The following is a 19418-nucleotide window of genomic DNA, read 5'->3' as shown; positions in this document are numbered from 1 at the left end:
CCCCCTCCCATGGCCGATATGCATTTCTACTGGTTTTAACATGTGTCCTTGATCAAGACCTATTTCCAAATTGTTGATAGTTGCATTGGAGTGGTAGTTTCGAGTCCACATCCCCAGTCATGTCCACCTCAACCCATGCGTTCAAGTAGTTGCTTTTCTTATATGTTTCCTCTCCTGCAGTTCTTCCTCTGAATGTGGGTAGGGTTCTTTACCATAAATCCCTCAGAATTGTCCTGGATCATTGCATTGCTGCCAGTACAGACGTCCATTACATTCTATTTTACCACAGTGTATCAGTCTCTGTGTACAATGTTCTTCTGGGTCTGCTCCTTTCACTTTGCATCAATTCCTGGAGGTTTTTCCATGTGTTATTTTTTTTAAATGTAAATCCTGATATGTTATTCTTAATCTCTTTTCTTCTCTTATATTTTTAAATTTTCTTTGTATTTCCAGAATTTGAGATTTCTAATAACATAATACAATCCATTACATTCAGATATAACAATCTTATTTAGCTAATTCTACCATTCATTGCATTTATATTTCCAGTTATTCTGTCATTGCAGTTACAAATTCCATGAATATTTTCATACTTACCCAGCTTTTTACCCTCCTAATAATGTCCTTAGGGCCTAACCCTTTAAAAGGATCTTTAGGTCAATGAGCATGAACCAGCTTTAAGGCTCTTAATGTATTATTTTGTGTTTTTTTTTTTTTTTTTTTAATTCACAGCTGCTCTAGCAATGTAATATTGGGCCTGTTTCTCCATGTATTAGCATTTAATTCGATCACTTTAGCCTATCTGGTTCTCAGTTAACATATATTATTACTAAGACCACATTTCACTAGATTGGTCCTTAGGCAGCAGTCATCTGTTGCCACAACCACACTCTTTCAAAACAAGTCTTTCTAGCTTGAATAGAGCCAGTGGAACTTTTGTTCCAGTGCCACAATCCCTCAGAGATGCAGTTATTACCTCTATAGAATGATGAGTGTCAAAGTAAGATTTTTGCAGAATATTTATGCTCTCTTAAGCCATTGTTGCCCCACCAGAAGCTGTGTTTGGATTAAGTGTGTGCTCAGCCTTAGATCTATTACTAAAATCATGCAGGTGTGTGGGGACTCTCCAGATTTCTCTATTTAACTTATCCAAGGTTCTATTCATCGCCTTAACTTCTTGTTTATTTTTTGGTAACAGAACTCACTAGTTCTGTGAGGGGAAAATTAAAAGTTCATCACTATTATTGTTTAGTTATCTATTTCCATCTGTCTCTCATTTATTTTTTTTTCCTTTAAAAATCTGTAATACTTGGTGCATTATAGGTCAAATATTTATATCCATAGTAGCCTCCTCCACAACATAATAAAGTTACCCTGTTCATCCCTTCCAATTATGTCCATTTTAGCCCCAACACTGTCAGAATTCATGACTATTACCCTTGCCTTCTCTGTGTCATCTGAGGCATAGTATATTTTGCTACATCCCCTCTCCTTCACTGTATGTTTGTCTCTAATTTTCAGGGTATATCTTATAAACAACATGTTGCCAGGTCCTGGTTTTTTATCCTTTCTGATCCAAAGGGAAATAGTGAAGAGGAACAGAGATGGAAATACACAAATAATAACTGACAACTGAGTACATTAAGTTGTCAGTTATTATTTGTGTATTTCCATCTCTGTTCCTCTTCACTATTGCCCTTTTCCTTTCTTTCTGCTATATCCCTTCTCATATGTCCAATTTCCTTTGACCAATACCTCTCTTATTCACATCTTTTCCCAAAGATCCTCTCTCATCCTCTCCCCTTTCCCTCCTACTTCCAAATTGGCCACGCTTTCCCAAGGTCAATCTCTTATTCCTTTCCCCTTCCCTTTTAATTATTATTCTATCCACCTTAAAAAAAAAAAAACTTTCCTTTTCCCCCATTTGTGCCCTCCTACTTCTTGATTCTCTTATCCTTTCATCTTACTCTCATACCTCATGACATATACTCCCCTCTAAGTGTTCCTCCCCTTTCTCCCTTTTCTTATCTGCTTGTCTTTTCTCTTAATTACCTTAGTCCCCTAAGGAGACTCTATCCCGTTCCCCTTTCCTCCTGTTTCTCTGTATAGCAAGAAAATGTTTACTCTTCTAATTGTGTATATTCTTTATTTATTGCAAGTCTGATGACAGTTGGGTTCTAGTACTCACAGGCCTCCACCCCCACATCCCCTTCTTTGTGGCAGTTCCTCTACTCATTCCTCCTCAATATGACATAGCTATTCCCTTGACCTCAAGTCTCTTCCTTCCATACCTGCCTCTTCAAAACAAACAGGGACCATAATAGTACATTAGTTATAGATATTTATAGTTAAAGCAAAACAAATTCCCATTTCATCTATATCCAAAAAAATCAGGTATCATTTTATATTCTTGGAGGCCTTTAATTTCTGTCTGGATATGGGTAGCATGTGTGATCATTAGTACTCAGAAATTATGGTTGATCATTACACTTAACAGAGATCTTAAGTCTTTGACCTGGTATAAATTGTTCTTCTATTTGTGTTTACTTCATTATTCTTCAATTCATATAGATCTTCCTAGGTTTTTCTGCTCCATTCTCATGGCACAATAGTATTCCATCACATGTTTAACTTGTTTAGCCATTCCCCAATTAATGGGCACTATTTCAAAAAGATTTTTTTCTATTTCACTGTTTAAAAAAATGTTTTTAAACCCTTACTGTGTATTGTTTCCAAGGCAGAAGAGTGGTAAGGGCTAGGCAATGGGGGTTAAGTGACTTACCCAGGGTCACATAGCTAGGAAGTTTCTGAGGTTAGATTTGAACCCAGAACCTCCCAACTCTAGGCCTCTCAATCCACTGAGCCACCCAGCTGCCCATCAAAAGATCTTTTAAAAAAAGAAGTCCCTGATTTATTAGAACCAAAGGGCAAAGAAAAAATTGTAGGGAAAAGAAGAATTCAAGTCAATTTTTTTTTTATCCATCAAACTTATTTGCTTAGGATTTCTCCCTCCTTTATTATGCCCTCCCTCATATTTCTTTCTCCCCTTTCCCTAGTTCTCTTTTTAATAAAATATACTTCTCTACCTGATATTTCAGATGGAAGTAAAATCCAAATGTCAGATGCTTCTCCCACCCTCTCCTAGTTTGTATAGACCTCTACTTGTGTACTCTAATTATAAGATAATTTTCCATAGCCTCCAGTTCTCTTTCCATTCTCTTAAGATCATCTTAATAACAGACTCATTCCTAGGCCATCTATCTAGTTAGACCCCGTCTCTGACATTTTATCATGTCTTACAGAATGTCATGGTGTAATAGCTTTCATTTCCTACTATTTGGATGTAAGCAGTTTATCCCTTATGATTGTTTACCTTTTTTTGTTTCAGCTACTGTGATTAACAAAGTTTCTACACTGATCTTTTCACTTAATGATTGGAAGCCTTCTATTTCTTTAAAGGTCTCTCCCCACCATTTCTCTCCCCTCATGATTATTACTCAATTTTTCTGAGTAAGGTATTCTTGGTTATATGTCTGTATCACTTTGCCTTTTGAAATACTGTATTATAAGGTCTCCATTCCTTTAAAGTAGTAGGTGCTAAATCATGTATTACTTTTGATTGTGACTCTTCATTACTTGAATTCTTTCTTTCTGGCTCCTTATAATATTTTTCTTTGAGATGGAAACTAAAATTTGGGTATAATGTTGGTTATTTTTACTTTTTAGTTTCCTTCAGGGTGTGATGGATCCCTTCTATTTCTTCTTTCCCTTCTGGTTGTAAGAGATAAAGGAATTTTTTTCTTTTCTTTTAAGATTTTAGAAATATTATGTCTAAGTTTTTTCTTCTCTCTCTCTCCTTCCCCCGTCCCCAGCAGATCTTAATTTTTTTAAATCATATAATAACTTAGGTTTTATTTTGTATTTTCATTCCCGACTTTGTCTTAATATTTTTTACGTCATTATGCCATTGGCTTCTGTTATGCCTGTTCTAATTTTCAAGGAGTTTACTTTTTGGGTGGGGTTTAGTACCTCCTTTGTGAAGCTATTAACTCCCTTTCCAATATTTTCTTCCCTTTATCAGTTTTTTTCCCTTCTATCATAACAATATCAATTAATTATTAAAATATTAAGAACATTTTTAAGTTGTATTTGTCTTTAAGGCTTTGCTTATAGATATTCTGGAGACATTCTCTTAGGGTTTGTATTTTAAGCATCCTGTCACCAAGAGTTTTTTATTGTTGTTTGTTCATTTTGCCATCCTACTTTTTGACTTGAGAGTTCTTGTTTGAGAGGAGGCTCTATGTACCTCTAGAGGAAAGGTTTTAACTAATCTTGTTAACTGCTTTGTTGGGGGAATTGAAGGTTGTTGTGTCTTTTTAGGATTTCAGAAACAGCTTAGTCTGAGAACCTACAATTTGTCAGTGTTCCCAAGCTAGAATGAGCTAAATCACAGTCTAAAAGCTGTTCTGCCACTTCCCTGCTCCTCCCATAGTTTTAAAGTCTTCAACTTCCTGAATTGAATTTGAGTCTGAATAACTATTAGATTGCCCCTGCATTCTGAGGTGGTTTCCTGGTTCAGAATTAAAGAACTATAGAATTCTCTTTGGATTCTTTCCTTCTTTGTGAATGACCTCTGGGCTCTCCCCTTCACTAGTTGCACAGCCTTTCCTTATACCAGAGTGCTTTTGGAATTGGAATTAAGAAGGCAGGACTGAGATCCTAGCCAGACCCATTCCCCTGAATCCAAAGATCTCTACGTCTTCATATGCTTCACTACTATACTGTATTGTTCTGGTTTCAGTTAATTTCTTTATGGTTAGTATTCTGGTATAAAGATTACCTTTGTTACTTCTACTGAACTTTTTGATCTACTCCCGAATGTTCTTATTCCTTGGAAGTGAAAGTTACCAAGTTCAGAAGAGGAGGACTCACATGCAGGAGAGTTGTGTTACTATTATGTTCATTTTTTTGTTCCTTTTTTAAAGAGCTAATTATTTAATAGAATTTCACAGTTTCATATACACTCTTCTTAGGTAGTTTTTATATTGAAATGTTGATCTTGTTGTTTAAGTTCACTAAAAAATAAATCTTTGGTTGAGAGTGTGGTTAGTTGGGGGCAACTATAGGGTAACACACGGGATAGAACTTCAGGCCTAGAGGCAGGAGAATCTAGATTTATTTAAACTTAATCTCAAAATATGCCTACTACTGGATGATTAGTTAATACTTTTTCCTTTTACCCTGGTCTCCCTGACAGAGAGCTATTTCATTTTACGAAGAATTTTCAGCCTATTCATTAATTTTCAGCGCTTTAGTTTAAAAGTTACTCTCAAGTGGGTTATAGGGAAAATTAACAGAAAATATGATCATGTATTATATCTTTTGTAATTAAAATTGAAGGAGGCCAAAGGTTTGTAAATCATTCTCAAACCTTACAATCATTAAATTGTTAAAGGGTGCCCCCAAATTTTTAGTTTTATTTATTTTTTAAACCCTTACCCTCCATCTTAGAATCAATACTGTGTATTGGTTCTAAGGCAAAAGGGTGGTATGGGCTAGGCAATGGGAGGTTAAGTGACTTGCCCAGGGTCACACAGCTAGGAAGGGTCTGAGGCCAGAATGGAACCTAGGGCCTCCCATCACTAGACCTGGCTCTCAATCCATTGAGCTTCTCTCCTCTCCCCTCCCCCAACCCCATTATTTTTCAATGGAAATTGATTTTACCTTAATAGACAATGAATAAGTTACTACATTGGAATCATTTTAGAATCAGATATCTTATGTATACTCTAATTTTATGATAGGAAGAATAAATTGCATTCAGTAATAGTAAATCCGACTCTATGTTGATTTGTGTATCAATTGTGGATTCTGAAAAACAAGAAGTGGATAAACATAGGTGTATTTATTAACTCTGATTATTACCATTTCTTTGAGAAAACCTTCAGAAAACTTGGCATAAGCTTCAATCATGTCAGATCATTCTGAATTCTTTAATAAATGAAACTGGAAGGAAGGACAGCATCAAATATATTTAAAATTGTATAAATCTGCCATCATTTCTCTACCAATTTTTTCCCCCAACATGATCATTACATTTAGTCTTTTAATGCTTCTGTACCAGATATATTAATGAATTTGTATGAAAATGGTGTTCAGTTAAATGAAACAGAGGAGAGTACATAGAAGGAAGCTTTTGGAAGTGATGTACTTTTAAGAGGACTCAGTAAGAACATTTTCATGATCATCCAAGGTGGTAGAGATGATGAATAGATTCCTCTATAGATATAGATGATGACATTATCCTCAAAAAGCCAACCAAGAAAAACTAATTAACTGCTAACAAACTTTTTTTTAAAAACCCTTCCTTGCCTTGGAATCAATGGCAGAATAGTGGAAAGGGAGAGGCAATGAGGGTTAAGTGACTTGCCTAGGGTCACTCAACTAGGATATTTCTGAGGTTAGGTTTGAACCTAGGACTTCCTGTCTCTAGGCTTGGCTCTCAGTCTACTGAGCTACCCAGCTGCTCCCGCAACATAAACATTTTTGAGACAAAAATAAATAAGTAAGTAAGTAAGTAAGCAAATAAATAAATGAATGAATGAATGAATTGAATGAATGAATGAATGCATAAATAAATGCACAAATAAATAAATAAATGGATAAATAAATAAATGAATGAATGAATGAATGAACAAATAAATAAATAAATAAATAAATAAATAAGTGAATGTGTGGATTTGGCCTTCAAGGCTCTTTTCCGGATAATGTTTTCATTGCATATACACAGAGTTTCTTGATACTTGAAACTGGAGAGATATTTTTCAGTAATCCTTGATTATCATGAAAAGATAAATTGAGAAACATGTATACTAAAAATGCTTACCCTATACAAACTTTAAGTAGAAGAGATATTTCATATAGATGTAGATATTCTCCAGCTTTCCCTCTTTTTGAATAACATTGTGCTGATTATTTCAGTGCCTAGATCACTATAGGATCTCCTTCATTAGATCCAAGTCTACTCATTTATTTAACAAATACTTAAAGAAGAGATAGTATAATGTAAAAGAACCTACAACTTTCAGGGACATCTTGAGTGACCTAGTAGTTCATACAGGGGGAAAAAAGTGGATAAAGAAAGCATATTTCTCAAATTATCTCATGCAGTTAGATAGACATCCCATAATTAATGAATCCATCAGTGTATATATCTTATATAATCATTATAGTTGGACTGTAACTTCCCTTGAAAATAAAGGGGTAAATTCATTTGGACAATTATATAGTGCTTCCTAGAACTCTTGTATGGTGTCCTTTGTTTTTACATCACCCATTTATTTCTGTATGGATCTCTCTCCCTAAAAAGCCATCTTTTATAACAAGGAAAAAACAAAGAGCTAAGTAAAACTAACCCAGGGATTGAAAAAGTCTGACATCTGCAGTGTTCCACACCAGTAGTCCTTTACCTCTTCTAAAAAGAAAGAGGATTCTGCCTCATATCTTTTTTAGGAGATCAGTCTTGATCATTTTAATTTCACTGCATTTCATCTCAGTTATTTTGTTATTTCCATTTGCATTGTTGTCATAATCTAGGCTGTTTTCCTGGTTCTGCATACTTCACTTTGCATCAGTTTATGTATTAAATGTCTTTCCATGATTTTTTGTATTCATCATATTCATTGTTTCTTGCAACAAAATAGTATTCCATTATATTTGTATACCAGAAATGTTAGTCATTTCACAGTTATTTGACTGTGGGGCAGTTTCACTTCACTGCTTTTATTAATATCAAGGTTGTAGCCTGCCTCCAGAACATAGTTTTCAGAAGTCTCTATTTGCAGTTTTATAGTATGGGTACAATAGCATTGAGTGTTGTAGGTCTAAAAGAATCAAAACTGCAAGTGATTCAAAGGGCAAACGAAAAAGATGAATGATTATAAAATGAGATCATGCTTACCAGATTTGATTTTTATTCAAGAAGCAATTGACCAAAAAATGGTGTGGGTTAGTCATGTTGAGCTTTAACAGTATTGGGTTACAAGACAAAGAAATAGTTTGGTATGTTTACTAGATAGATGAGGGGCTACCCAGTAATTATTCGATTACAGTGCCTTCAGTAGTTGTATATTGAGCTGATAGCTACCTTTCTATAAAGAATAGGAGCTGTGTTGCTCCATTTTAATAACCATTTGTTTGTTCTTTTTTGTTTTAAAAATACTTTTAGAGAAAAACAAACTGGTGTGTAATCTAGCATGTGGTTGGGAAAGACAACCCTGATAATAATATTGTTGTACATGTCACTTTTCAGGAACAGGAGGCCCAGAAATGACTGTGTTAATTACATTCCATATCATCAAATACAATTCACAGTTTATAAATAGCTAAGGGCTTCTCACCATGAGAATTTTCAAAACACCATTCAGAGCCAAAGAAAAAGTCAGACAGCTAAGTGAATGAAGAATTTGGCAGTTCGACTTATAAAGAAATTCAAGTGGTTTTAATTATTAAGTTTTTTTTTTTTCCTTACAAATAGAGCAAGGCTTGCCTGCTTTCCTGCTGTTAACACACAAAGGACTTTCAGGTCCTCGGGTATTGAAATACATACCCAGTTTTCTAGCTTTTAGCAACCAAGATTGAGATACCCACAATTTGAGTTCCATTCCATGGACTTTGGCTAAAGAGAATGTTTAATAGTTTGCTGTAATGATTGTCATATTTATCTGATAGTAAGATTTCTATTTTTAGTAACATTTGCTTTTAAGTTCTTCTTATAGTCCTATTGCCTGACAAAAGGTGTATTTTTTTGGTATGCTCATCCATTAGGCTTATACCTAAACAAATAGGTAGTTATCACCTGCAATACCTATTAAATACCACCATTTCTGTGAAAAAGCTTAAGTGGAAATATGTTCAGCCAATCAATCAGTTAGATTATTCTGTGCAAGGCCCGATGTTAAATGTTATGATAAATGGAAAGGTATTTTAAGATATGATTCTATGGTCTTTGGCCTTAAGATCTATAATATTTATGATGAATAAATTAAATGTTCTTTTTTATCTTTATTCAGTCCCTACCTCCCCTTCCCACAATATCAAGTCATCATTTGGTAAAATGGTTTAGATTATGTGAATTATATGCTCTTTTTTTTTTAAAACCCTTAACTTCTGTGTATTGACTCCTAGGTGGAAGAGTGGTAAGAGTGGGCAAATGGTGGTCAGGTGACTTGCCCAGGGTCACAAAGCTGGGAAGTGACTGAGGCTTTTAACCTAGGACCTCCTGTCTCTAGGCCTGGCTCTCAATCCACTGAGCTACCCAGCTGCCCACCTGAATTATATAATCTTAAAAATTTTATTAGAATCACAAAATTATAGGATTGGAAGTAACTTCAGAAATCATTTAGTCTAGGCTCCCTAATTTAGAGATAAGGAAACTGAAGACTGGATAAATAAAAGAATTTGATAATAACTAGTGATAATAGAACTAAACCCCAGCCAGAATATACTCTTCACTTAGGCAAGAATGTAAGCACTCATGAATGGTGGAAGGAAAGCAGAAGGCATATTGAGGAGTATCATGGAGAAATAGAGCTGTAGAAATAGTTTGGATAGATCCTCAAGTCCATTTTTCTCTCAATATAGTGAGTCAGGAATGGGATTTGATAAAAAGTAGCATTGTAGAAAAACTAAATCTGATGGTTCTAGATTGGAGTCAGAAAAATCAGTTACATGGCAATTGAAATAATAGCCAGAATTTAATCAAAAAGGTCTTAAGGTAGTAGCTGTGGCAAATTATTATCTGTAATAATTATTATTATGCCTCAAATTTATACAGCACTTGTAAGATTTGCAAAGCTCTTTCCTTACAATTATTGCTTCCACTTTGGTATTCAGGCCTTATCAGTATCTGCCCCTCTTGATTGGAGGTCTAGAAGCCAGAGCATGAAACTCTTCCAACAGCTCCTTTTAAAGAGGGCCCCAAAACTTGGTCAACTCATCATTTCTCACCAGCTACATGGTTTGGTTTAGAACAGTGGTTTAGAACTTTTTTGGCCTATCGCCCCCTTTCCAGAAAAAATATTACTTAGCCTCCTAGAAATTAATTTTTTTTAAATTTTAATAGCAATTAATACAAAAGATAAATACACCTGTGGCTATCACCGCCTCCTGGCTCACTGCAGCACCCACAAGGGGGCACCCACTTTGGGAATCACTGGTTTAGATTCTACCATCCTCATACCCTTCACATTCTATCCTTTCCCCTTTTACATTATAAGCTCTTTGAGGACAAGGACTGCCTTTTAAAATTTTTGTATGTCAGACCAGCCAGGTGGCTCAGTGGATAGATCACCAGGTCTAGAGTCTGGCCTTGATTCAAAACTGTCCTAGCTTTGTGACCCTGAGCAAGTCACTTAATCTGGTTTGCCTACCCCATACCCTTTTGTATTAGAATAGTTATTAAGACAGAAAAGTAAGGGTTCAGGAAAAAAAATTATCTCCCGTGTGTTTCATATAATACATGACTGATAAATCTTTGTTGTATTGTACTTACAACTACCAGCTGAGTTAGGTAGTGTAAATATTATTATCCTTATATTTCAGATGAGGACACCAAAGCTCAGATTAAGTGACTATCCTTGATCACATTGTTGGTAAATGCCTAAGGCAACAATTGAATTTATGTCTCTTGACTATAGATCCAGACTCTTTCACCTACTGGAAACTGTACAAAAGAAGTGAAAATGAGTCTATTTTTTATACCTATAAACAATACATAAGATCGGGGAAGGGAACAAATATTTATTAAGCTCCTCATGTGTGACATACTCTAAGGCACCAAGCCATATTTTTGAATACCTTAAGGCCCTTTGAGCTGTTAAAATGCTATGAATAAAATCTGATGATTTATTTGAGTTCTTCCTTGGTCATTTGCAATATAGCTACAGGTAAGAAAAAGTTAAGAGTTCTTTGCAAAGTTCTATAAAACGGAGAGAGGGTTAAAGTGGAATCTGAGGGTCTTAATTTGGAGGAAACCTTAGAGATTATATTTTTTACTTTACCTAGTGCATTTGGGAGCTCCCCCTAACACTGCTAATGTAGTCACTGTCTAGCCTATGCTCTGACACTTCTCAGTAATATTAAACATTCTGTCATTATGTAATTCTATGCCATGATCTGTTTGAATTTAAGCAGATTCCTTCATAGTAATGAAATATATATAAATGTAATTAAATAGATATATAATCATAATTTTGCAAGTATATAGGGTGTGCGTGCACGCGCGCACACACACACACACACACACACACACACACATATACACCCTACCCATTTGACCCTGGGCAAGTCACTTAACTTCCCATTGCCTAGCCATGCAATACACAGAAGGTAAAGATTTTTTAAAAAAATAATGGAGTTAAAGAGAATTTCCTATAGTTTATTATTACCAATTTTTAAAATATTGTGCAATGCTATCATACTGTAAAATCCCAGGATAAAACTTTACCTGTTTCTTTCTCATTTAAAAAAAAATATCATGGCTCATCTGTACCTTAATGATCAAATTACTATACTATTTTTCTCATTTAATAGTTAAATTCCTTCAAAAAGTCATAGGAATATGCACAAAATAGGAATTTTAAGTAGATTTGTTGAACTTAATCTACGACTGCATAATCTGTTATCTCTCAAAATCTAATTCCATAATTCTAACTTCCAGTAGAATGCCTTCATACATACATCCTTTGGCCACTAACATCCAAACTCAAATTGACTACCTCCCCCCTTGAACTAGATCAGTATTACTGCTTTCCTATTTCCATTATAACATAACCACTCTCTCTAGCCTAAATTAAATAAAGGTTTTGGAAACATCTTTGACTTTTTTCTCTAATTACCAATATCTGATCAAATAACTAATTCCTGTTGATGCAATTGTCTTTATAATGCTATTTGCATTTAACCCTTTCTTTCTATACCCATAATCACTGAATACCAATTGAGGTCCTCTTAATTTTGTGTATAAATTATTACAATATTCTTAGTCTTTCATATTTGGTCTATACCAGTTATTCCCAAAGTGGGCGACAGCGCCCCCTGGTGGGTGCTGCAGCAATCGGGGCGGGACGGTGATGGCCACAGGTGCATTTATCTTTCCTATTAATTGCTTTTAAAATTTTTAAAAAATTAATTTTCAGGGGGCTAAGTAATATTTTTTCTGGAAAGGGGGCGGTAGGCCAAAAAAGTTTGGGAACCACTGGTCTATATTAAGACCAAATCCATCCTTCACACAGTGTAGAATTAATTTTTCTAAAGATGAGACAAAAAGCATTTACTATGTGCTAGGCATGATGCTAAGTACTGGGGATATAAAGAAAAAAAATAAAACTAACTTTAAAAAGTCCTTTTTCTCAAGAGGCTCACAATCTAATAGAGCAATAAAAGGAGGCCACATCATAAAAACAGCTAACTACAAAGAAAATAAGGATGGGAGAAAATGAAGATTTTCAAGAGAGGGAGGGCATTAAGTGTAAAGGGGGATTAGAAATGCTTTTTGCAGAAAGACTTTATCAGGGACATGAAGTGAAGTCAAAGAAAAAAGGAGACAGATGAAAAAGAAGAATACCAGGCATGAGACAAAGCTGGTGAAAATAAACAAGAGATGTAATGAATGTTTTGTTTGAGGAAGAGTAAGGAGGACAGTGTCCAAGAAAACTCTTCGTGAAAGGGTTTAAGGTAGTGATAGGCAAACTACAGGTCCAGATGCGGCCCCCTGAAATGTTCTATTTGGCTAGGTGACATTATTCTTAATCTGTCGAATACAATGAGTAAGATACAATACAATGAAACTTGGAAAGAGAACCTTAGAAAGACTGACTGATGAGCATTTCCTTTCCTTTGGGCCTCTCTTTAAAAAGTTTGCCTATCACTGGTCTAAGGTATAAAAAGAAAAAGAATAGGAAGAGGGAGAGGGGCAGCTTATAAGGACTTAAAAGGCGAAAGAATTTTAAATTTGTTGATCCTAGAGGATAGCGAACTACTGGAATTTATTTTATAGCAGATGACATGATTATGACATTTTAGGAAGCTCAATTTCACAGATGTTTGGAGGATGCTGAGCAGCAGAGATTTGAGGCAGGAAGGTCAATCAGAAGGCAATATATTGTAACAGTCCAGTGAAGGCCAAGGGATCTTCTGTTAAGACCACTTTTGGAATATCAAAATCTTTAGGATTATTGGCTCAGTTTGAGATAAGGCATCCTTGATGAAGTTGAGGACTGTACTTTTTGGTTTACCAAAATTTTAGGTATAAACAAGAGAAAAATAACATTTTGCTAATCACAAATACAAGTAATACTAAGTCAAGAGACCACTCATGATGTGTGCTGACATTATTTATGGACAACTCTTAATTGACTTTCTCCCTATTTGGCCTGGACTGAGATTTGCTTACTGTACATGAAAATTCCATATAAATAATCATAAACTATAGGAAATGCTCTTTAGCTCCATTTTTTTTAATCTTTACCTTCTGTGTATTGCAGGAGAACTGTAAGGGCTAGGCAATGTGGGGTTTGAGTAACTTGCCCAGGGTCAAATAGCTAGGAAGTGTCTGAGGCCAGATTTGCACTAAATTAATTACTTTTTAACTATAAGTTTCATATAAAAATTCAGGAAATTGTAAAGAATCACTTTCTTGTTGAGAAACATTAGTATTGGATGAAATTTCTGCCATTCTACAAGATCATGTTATTTAAATTAGGGACTTGAATTTTTTTTCTCTCTTACTCCAACAAGATTATTTCTGTAATTTGTATACTTTTTTAAAAATTTTATTTCTAAGTATCTCAGCCTTTCCTTTCCCTCTCCAAACTATAGAAGGCATCCAGCAAACAGTTTTATATATGTAGAATGTGTCTTACATGTTTCTGCTTTCTCTAGATTTCATTCTCTGCATTTGAACATTCACAAGTTATTCTTCAAATATTAAATCTGTAGCAGTATATAATGTTCTTGGTTCTACTCATTTTACTCTTTATTATCTCATGTTATTATTTCTAAGTTTAAAAAAAAAACTAATCTGCTGGTCACTTCTTATGGTTCAGTAGGATTCCATCACAGTTATATACTGGAATTTACTTAGCCATTCCCCAATTGATGGTCATCCCTTCAATTTCCAGTTTTTTGGCACCACAAATAAAGCTATAAATATTTTGGAACATATAGGGTTTTTCCCTTTTTCCTTGATCTTGGAAAATAGACCAGTAATGGTATTATTGGAACGATTGGAACTAAGAACATACACAGTTTTATAGGTTTCTGGGCATAATTCCAAATTGCTCTTCAGAATAGTTAGATCAGTTCACCAACAATGTGTTAATGTCCTCACCTTTCTATATCCACTCCAATATTTGTTATTTTGAGCAATCTAATGGATGAGAGATGTTAACCTCAGAATTGTTTGGGTTTGCATTTCCTTAATCAGTAGTGATTTAGAACATTTTTTCATGTACCTATAGATGACTTTCATTTCTTCATTTGAAAGCTGTTCGTATCTTTTGCCAGTTTATCAGTTATGAGATAGCTAATTTTCTCATTTTCTTTTAATCTTTTTAACAGTGTTTTATTTGTACAAATCCTTTCATTTTAATGTACTCGAAATTATCCATTTTACATTTTACAATGCTCTCCATCTCTTGACTCATAACTTCCTCTCCCTATCCATCAGTCTTCTAATTTGCTTATCCTATTAGAGGATTGAATTTTAAGCCCCACTAAGATTTAATAGGGGCATAAAAGAAAAGACTTTTATTGTAAGTTAAAATCTTTAGAAGTTCTTTAGTTCATTGACCTATCTTAAGTAGTAATCCCTCTGATGACTATTCATCCTCTGTTTCTTTGAAAAGGCAATCACACATCTATTGAGGTATTCATGTGTAGAACAATGTGTAATAAATAGGTTTAGACTTATCTGGAAGGGACATTGAGCAGCTGGGTACCTCAGTGGAGATAGTGTTGGAACTGAAGTTAGGAATTCTCTTCTTTCAGAGTTCAAATCTGGCTTTGGACACTTAATAGCTATTTGACCCAAGGCAAGTCACTTTACCCTGTTTGCTTCAGTCTTCTTGTCTATAAAATTAGCTGGAACAGGGAATGGGAAACCATTGCTGTGTCAAATGACATCAAAAAGAGTCAGACACAGCTCTGAATGACTGATCAAACTTAAGATATTGTTTAGTTCAGATTCCTTATTTTATAGATGAGAATTGAGGCCCAAAGAATTCAAGTTATTTGCCCATTGTTAAAAATTGGCAAAAAGTGGAATTTGAAACCAAATCCTATGATTCATATTTCAGTACTCTTCCCCTATGCTTATTGTTAGGAAGTTCTTTCATGCATTGAATTGCATTTCTGCTTTCTTGTAATATAACTAGTTCTGTTCCATGTAACAACACAAAACAAAGTTGTCCTTTGTTTTTGTTAGAACTTTTTAAAGAAATATGTTTTGTTTCCTCTTGGCCTCCTTTCAGGATAAATATAGGATCATAGGAATTAAAAGGTCAAAATTATTTTGAAAATAACACTTCCACTTTAATGAACAATATGGGAAATATCAATAGATATAATCCATTAACAAAAGTTCTTCAGGATTCAGAATTTTAAGAGTATAAAGGAATCCTGAAACCAAAAATTTTGAGAACTGCTGCTATTAGTATAAGTTTATCATTTTGCAGAAAAGGAAACAGTGATTTGCCTAGGAATTATGTTTACTATTCCACTTAAACTCTTTCTCATGTGACAATGATAATGTACTCAGGTTTTTTTGCTATCTTTACTTGGTAGTCACATTTTTAATAAACTTAGAAGTAGATGAAGAGGAAGAAAGGTAAAAAATGTCTGGTACTTTATTAGGAATTTTACCCACAGAGGAAAAAAAAGGAAGAGTCACAGTTTGATATGCTAAAAGATACAATAGGATGGTTTGACAGTGGCTTGGCTATAAGTGGAAAGAATAAGGTGGGATAGGTATCTCTAGGAATAATATTTGTAAAATCAAGAGACTTAAGGGAATAAATGGTTTTCTTGAGTCTTCAAAAAAAAGTGGGAAATGTGAGCTCAATTTTCACATTAAATAATTTCCAACTATTAGTAGCATTCCTTAAAGTTCCACTCTTGTAGTGTAGAGATTTTGTAAAACAGTAAGCATTTATCATTTTAATATATATATTTAAAATAATCATTACTAATATATGTATAATACAGAATGAATTGATTGTCAACTGGGGGTGTTGGGGTAGTGACAACATGAATCATGATTTCGGAAAACTTATGTGGAAATTTGTTATTAAAATAAAATAAAAATGAAAAAATAAACAAAAATATAAAATAATCATCATCATCATTACAAGTCTACTCTAAATTCAGATTTTTCCTTTAACTTTTATGTTACTCTCTAGTACTCCAGAATAAAGCTATACCTAGACTTACTCATAGTAAGTAGGTTGCTGAACAGGTGATTAATAAATATTTATTGTATTGAATTAATTATAGCTGCTGTTTGCCAAGTTACTTGACATCCCTAATTGAAAGACTTTTAAAAAATGATTCATTGTCTCCAGATCCCTATTGAATTGCATGTTTCATTAAAGTATTGATCGCAATACGTTAGCATGAAAAACAGTAGAAGAACTAGCAGAAACTGTTCAGAATGTAGATTTGAAATAATAGAAAACCAGACATCAGAAGCATGGAGAGGACAGATATTTGGGGGTTGTCCTACTGAGGGTGTATATCCTATAGATGATAGCATGATATTATGATTGGAATGATGCTAATGAGAACAAGTTAGTTGTGGGGGAAAGTTCACAGTGACAGGAAGGGGGCAAAAAAACCTCTTTCTTCATAGACTAGTATTTTCATCAGGTCAAACCAATAAACTGGCATATCTAGAACATTTATCTTACAAGGGTTCTGTTATCATTAGTGATATTTTGCAATGCAGTGACTAAAGGATCAGCCCTGAAGCTTAGAATCCCCTGAATTAAATTCTGCCTCTGACACCTCATCAATCTGTAAGGCAAGTCATTTAAATCTTCACACTCTAGATAATTCTATAAAACTAAATTGTAGCCAATTTAGATAAGAAATGACTAATCTTCATCTATGGAGGGAATTTCTTATGTGTGGTCTAACTTGGTCATTTATTTAACTTGGTAATTTGCTACCTTTGTGACTTTGGGCAAGTCATCTAAACTTTTTGGGTCACAATTTCTTCATTTGTAGAATTAAAGGAGTGTACTAAGTTAGTTCTTAAAAAGGGGGCCAAGGAAAGGAAATGCTCATCTGTCAGTCTGTTTCTAAGGCAACTCTTTCAAAGTTTCATTGTATTGTATCCTACTCATTGTATTCGTCAGATCAAGAATAATGTCGCCTGGGTCTGGATAGAATATTTCAGGGGGCTGAATCTGGCCCACTGGCTGTAGTTTGCCCATCACTGAGCTAAGCCAAAGATAGCTTGTTACTCTTCTTCCATGATGATGGCCATCTTAAATAAAGGTTTTTTGATTTTTTTAAATGTCTTCATATAATAAAATCTATTTGGGTACTCATCTACAAAGCTACCAGTGCACAACATCAAGAGAAAATGAAGACATAAGCAGAATCTTAGAAACATGCATTTGGTCTAAAGGATTTTCTTATTCTACAGGTCTCTCTATTTGCACGATTGTCATAATAATACCAATATTCATATCAGTTTGTTTTAAAATAATATTTAATTAAAAGATTGGCATAAGAAATATGCTGTCCTTCCAAGGACTCTTGAGTTAGTATGCTATCTTGCAATTATTGGATATTAGAATTCTAGTATCTCTTAAAATTGGAGAGGGATGGGGAATTTAACTGAAAAACCCTGATGTGGTGGTTTTCACTGATAACTCATTTTTAACTATGCTGACTCAGGCAAGATATGGGTGCAAGGCACTATTTTAACCAAAAATACCATTGTTCTTTATCTCAAAGAGTTTTTGTTCTAATGGTAAAGAATTCAATATTTACGCTGACAAATGGAATACAAGATAGAACCTTGAAGGAGCAAAGAAGAGAGCCAAACAAATTCAGAATTCAAGAGAATTTGAAGAATACTGCATGGGAAACCTCACTTTAGCAGGGTTGAGAGAAAGAATTTCATTCTGGAGAATAATAGTACTCACAAAAGACAAGCCAAGGAATTTCTACTTAATCATACTAGCCACTGGGAACCACTGAAAATTTTTGGAGAGGAAGGTGGCATGTTATAGACTATGTGACTAAGTAACATTTATTTATTATTAGAGTTGTAAATTATTTTGACAGCCAGGTGGAGAATAGATTAGAGCAGGAAGAAAGTGGAAGTAGGGTAACCTTTTGGAAGCTTTTGTATTAATCGAGCTATGAGGAATAAGCATATGTCTCTAAATGGTTATAAAGCTCTTTCTCCTGGGTCTCCCGGGGGCGGACACTCCCATCCCCTCTCAAAAAGGGTAGCATTTTTTGGACTTTACAAGTAATTTCCTCTGTGGATGATGGGGGGGTGGGAGAGGAAGAATCAGATAATTTCAAAGTTTTGATTCTGAGGGATAAGAAAGGTGGAGGTGCTGTCACATTTTAAATAGGATAATTTGGACAAAAGAGAATTAATGTGGGTAAGATGGTGGTTTTTAAGTGTGGTGCTATATTACAGTGGATAGTGTTGGGAAAATCTGAGCTTTGGTCCTACCTCAAACACTTAATATCTTTTGTGTGGTCCTGGGTAAAACAAGTTTTCTGAGCTTTAGTTTTTCATTTGTAAAATGGGAATAATAATAGTCCTACCTCAGTTTTGTGTATATAGAATGGTTTCCAAACATTAAAATACTATGTAAATGTTCAACTGTTATTAATAAATTAAACTTGGTAAAAACAAATTTTGTCTTCACTTTTTGACTATTTGAGTTTGAATTTTTGAATCCAGAGCTCTGAAAGAAAGAAATGTTTTCCTATGAACTTATTGTGTTATTATAATGTAGTTCTTAAGATTTCAGTGTATGAATAAATTTATTATAGCTAAGCTAATTGCATAGTTTCTCTCTTCCTCCCCCTCCTCCCCCCTCACCCCCTCTCCCCATTCACAATCCCTTCTGCCTTAGTATCAATTCTAAGACAGAAGAGTGGCAAGGGCTAGTCAGTTGGGGCCACACAGCTAAGAATTTCAAGATTTGAATCTGGGTCCTCTAACTCCAGGCCTGGCACCCTATCTACTGTGCTACCTAGCCGCCCTTTAGATAGCATTCTAATCTGTATTTTCATTTGAAACCGTAGTAGATCTTATTTTTTTCATTGCTTATTCATTGTAATCTGTGACTAAAAATCAAGGTGGGATATATTTATTAATCAAACTT

At 34.5% G+C, this 19418-nt stretch overlaps 1 protein-coding gene across 1 annotated transcript in view; it reads left to right on the top strand.

Moving 5' to 3' along the window:
• SMARCC1 (SWI/SNF related, matrix associated, actin dependent regulator of chromatin subfamily c member 1) overlaps positions 1-19418 on the top strand; it is a 159774-nt gene that overhangs the window by 98606 nt on the left and 41750 nt on the right. The gene's annotated exons all lie outside the window — the stretch shown is intronic.

This window comes from Gracilinanus agilis, chromosome 1 (assembly GCF_016433145.1).
Source record: "Gracilinanus agilis isolate LMUSP501 chromosome 1, AgileGrace, whole genome shotgun sequence".
In the NCBI taxonomy this organism is placed as follows: Eukaryota; Metazoa; Chordata; class Mammalia; order Didelphimorphia; family Didelphidae; genus Gracilinanus; species Gracilinanus agilis.
This window is presented reverse-complemented; position numbering and strand designations above follow the sequence as displayed.